Below are 4,004 nucleotides of genomic sequence, written 5' to 3' on the forward strand. Positions count from 1 at the left end.
CCCCGCTCCCCAGCCTTCCTTGCAACCGCGCAGCTCACTACAAGTCATGAAGAGATAAGCACGACATGCAAAACGCCCCATGGTACGCCAAAATGTCCAGGTCTTCATCCAACTCTACCAAAATTTCGCACCACCACGGCTACATGGTTCAGGTGAATGGCGGTAACTATGAAAAGCGTCATGGAATATCAAGATTGGAACGTATCTAGGTACTTGTGTCTTCTTTTCACTTTCATGACACGTCCTGCTTAAATACAAACATTGAGTGACTGTCAGGGAGATCGCTCCCCCCCCCGCCCCTCTCCCCTTTACTGTAACTACCCCCGAGGCTCATGCTCGTCTCGGGTCATGCTAAATACCTCCCTACGAAAATTTCCACCCATTAAAACGGAGATACTCATTATAAAATCTTCCCTCGGAGGAAATCGAACTCTTATTCTTTACAGACAAAACGAAGAGCCTGATCATTTTAAAGTCGCGATAGAACAAAGAGCAGAATGTGCTCAAACAGAATAAGAAACACAACTCTAGGCGAGGCCGTGCCAGGTTTACACGACATACGGGGTGCCCACTTCGAATGGGATCGTCCGACTCGGTCGCTTCAAAACAAACGTGTTGGTTTTCACAGTTTCAGGCGACCGAGTCGGGCGATCGGCCCTATCCAGCCGTAGTTGGCTACCACGTATAAAGTAGCAATAAACCACCGACCTATGGACACGAGGGCGCCCGACCCTGGGCACTGCGCCAGCTGTAAAGGAGAGCTCGAACTACGGGTAAAGTGTGATGCACCCCTGTCCGATAATTCGGATGGGCATAATTGGATGAGGTGCTACTGCAATACCTTTTACACCCCCATCGACCCAATTTAGGAAGCCGGCTACTTCGACCCTGCTTGTCAGGATCAACCCCGGCTGAGAGATATACCATCCAGACTGAAATATGGAAATGCTTGAATAAAACTTTCCCTGTTTTGAAATCTAACTCGTGTCTTCTGCGTGCAACAGCAGAAAACCTAACCTAACTCGAAAACACCGGCAGTCATGATCAGAATACCAGACTCTTTGATGCGCACATATCAGATGAAATAAAGAAGATTAAGTTTGACGTCTTCGGCAGTAAACATGTCAAGTCTCCACGAAGCTCGTTCTATCGGTCTGTCATCGTTTTCTCTGTCGTCATGGTAATACTAATGCTATACGATACTAAATAACAGAACCTGCACATACGTATCTAACTGAAAAAGCTAAAGGAAGAGTATCAATGACATTGACAATATGCTTCAGAAAAAAAGTTCCAATCTTTCTAGCCTGCATGGAAAATTTCGTTGTCTACTAGCTATTTCCCAAAAGCAAAACCGCATTCACCACGATACCTGGATCCCAACGGACATTATTTTTATCAACCGAGACATAGATAACCAAACTTTTGGAGTTCTGACCCAGAACTGAACAGATAAGTACTCTTCTCAAAAGCATCCCGCCAACCCTGCTTACCGGAACGGAAGGGGGTAAGGATGAGGCGACTTTGAATTGTCTGACAATTATTGTTCTACATTCTTGAGGCCCCCCCCCTCCCCCCAATTCTCACGTTACTCCCTCTAACGGGCGCCCATTCATTCCACTTTGTACTGCAAACATTGATGCGCTGAATTTCCATATGATTGTTAGTATACTGGTCGGAGTGGTCACAAATAAAATACATGAGTACAGACTGTACGCCAACAGGCCCGGAATATAACCTTGACATTTGCAGGTTAAAGGACAAACGTACGTTGGCCTTGAATTATAATAAGATGGAAAAACGTGGCTTTAAAGAACCGCCTATTCTTGTGTCGTATTTCACAACCATGGGAATAAATATTATTACATAAAGTAATACCCCAGATCTTAAGCATAAATACACCCAAAAGAACCCCAGCTATCTTCTCTTCGAGCCTCTCTGACACCAACGGTCGAAAACAGACAATGGCACACAGCGGTTAGCAGGAGCGGTACCCGTAGACGTGACCATTACGTTTTCCCTCTGCTACGATCTCAAATAGAGCGGGTCTTTCCTCAAGTCGATGTACTCACGACGGAGAGATGGACTAAGTGTGTATGGGTTCTTTGGCAATTTACCGCTCCATAACATTGTCTGGGTCGATACAGGAGAAGCTCCCACCACGCTCGATTTCTAAACTGGCGTCTTAGTCTAGCGGTAAAACATTGGGCGTGCAACAAAACATACTTTGGAAAAGGTACTTTACTCTATTTTCCCCAGTCCACTCAACCTCTAGTCGACACTAATTGGTAATCGGTACAGAATGACTACGTGAACGATAAGAGACTTTCGCCTACCGCACCATACGTCTCTCAGGGACCGGAGCAGTAAAATGGAAAACGCTGATGTGGTGACTTTCCATCTGATCGATAGTATACTGCTCAGAGTGGTCAGAAATAATTCACAAAAGTACAAACTGTATGGCAAACTGCCCCGAAAAAATAGCCTTGACTTTTGCCGGTCAAACCATAAATGTACGTTCGCCTTGAAGCACAATGAGTACAATGGAACCAACTACCAAGCCGACCAAGCGTGTTACTGAAATGTTCTATGAGCTTTTCGCAGAAGGTGAAGATAATACACACATCCACTATATATATATATAAATATCGTTATCTCTATCTATCTATCTATTTATCTATCTACATCTATCTGTCTATATAATGCATATATAATATATACATAACTATCTCTCCATCCATTATATATATATCCATCGCCCCTTCCTTTCTTCGCCTCGTCACCTATAGTTCTTGTCGGATTCTTCTTCCGAGGATATGCACATGACATATTCATAAAACCACAAATAGGCTGAGGGTTATGTTTAACAATAGAATAATTACTATTGCCCCGCGTGATCAACAGTGTTTAGAGTACACAAACGCTGATTATACAATTGTTCTCATAAAGACAAACAAGAAATACGGACAGTGACTGTTCATTCCACCCCTGCTTTGCTAGGACAGCTAGACCTTGTTACATTGATATATTGTGTGCTTTAGTTACCCATCCTCCATAACATGAAAATCATTATCAACCTTACTCCGACAATAGAATCGCCAATTAGTATAATTAGGAACCGATATACACCATGTCTGTAATGTAAGGTGTTTGCCAAGGACATCTCTATACCGCACCTTCACAGTAAACGATCACTGGACGTCCCGCAAGTGATCAAATATACAATGACGACAGGCAAACGCCTTCCTTCTGGATCCTTCACGAATCCGCAATACCAGAGATTGGTCTCACGATAACATAACTTTATGCTCCATGCATGAATCTCCAAGGGAAGCAATAGTATGGCCCACGAAGAACAGAATGTGCGAAGCGAAAACGTTCCTCGGCGCACCACACAAGGCACAACACAGCAATCCAGTTATCTCTATAAATAATACGTCTTCAGAAGACAAAGAGATCGTGAACTGGTCGACTAATGGGCGAGGGCTACGACCATTGGCTATAAATCAAGGAAAATCAATATGAAAATGCTACATCATAAAGCAAATGTGAGGGTAACTATTGTCAGCCCATATCCTAATTCACAATAAATATCTACTTAATGGCTGTTGCCACGCACGTCCTAATTTTACGAACGACATAAAGGATGACAGTACATCAACACTGAGCGCATGCGTGTCATAAAGAGCTATGTTATAAATAAACCGTGCCGCACTAATAATAAAAGTGTTTGCATAATATGACAACGTAATCACATATTTGGGAAATTTGGCGAACATATAAAAGCCCCCAGAGAGCCAAATAAGAGCGATGGTAGTTTACAATTCAAGGAACAATAATTGACGATCACATAATATGGGATGGAACTCTTTCAACATCATTACCAAATTCGTTTCCAGGAGTTGCTTCCCTTAGAGGTTCCTTCCCGGGAATTTTCCCGTCCACTTTTCAAAGCAAGGCGTTTCACATTGTTGTCGGTACTTCATGATTCATCCATCCATACC

General features: G+C 43.3%; 1 protein-coding gene across 4 annotated transcripts in view; it reads right to left on the minus strand.

The window, feature by feature from the left end:
• The window catches only part of LOC101849195 (multiple C2 and transmembrane domain-containing protein 1), a 179,984-nt gene that overhangs the window by 127,115 nt on the left and 48,865 nt on the right, over window positions 1-4,004 (minus strand). The window contains exon 1 of one of the 4 annotated variants that reach the window (XM_035969059.1): window positions 3,177-3,482. The exons of the other annotated variants lie outside the window; for them this stretch is intronic. The gene's annotated coding sequence lies outside the window, so the exon portion shown is untranslated. Of the gene's footprint in view, window positions 1-3,176; window positions 3,483-4,004 lie in introns of those variants that run through there. 4 annotated transcript variants of the gene reach the window in all.

Source organism: Aplysia californica, unplaced genomic scaffold (genome assembly GCF_000002075.1).
Source record: "Aplysia californica isolate F4 #8 unplaced genomic scaffold, AplCal3.0 scaffold00110, whole genome shotgun sequence".
Lineage (NCBI taxonomy): Eukaryota > Metazoa > Mollusca > Gastropoda > Aplysiida > Aplysiidae > Aplysia > Aplysia californica.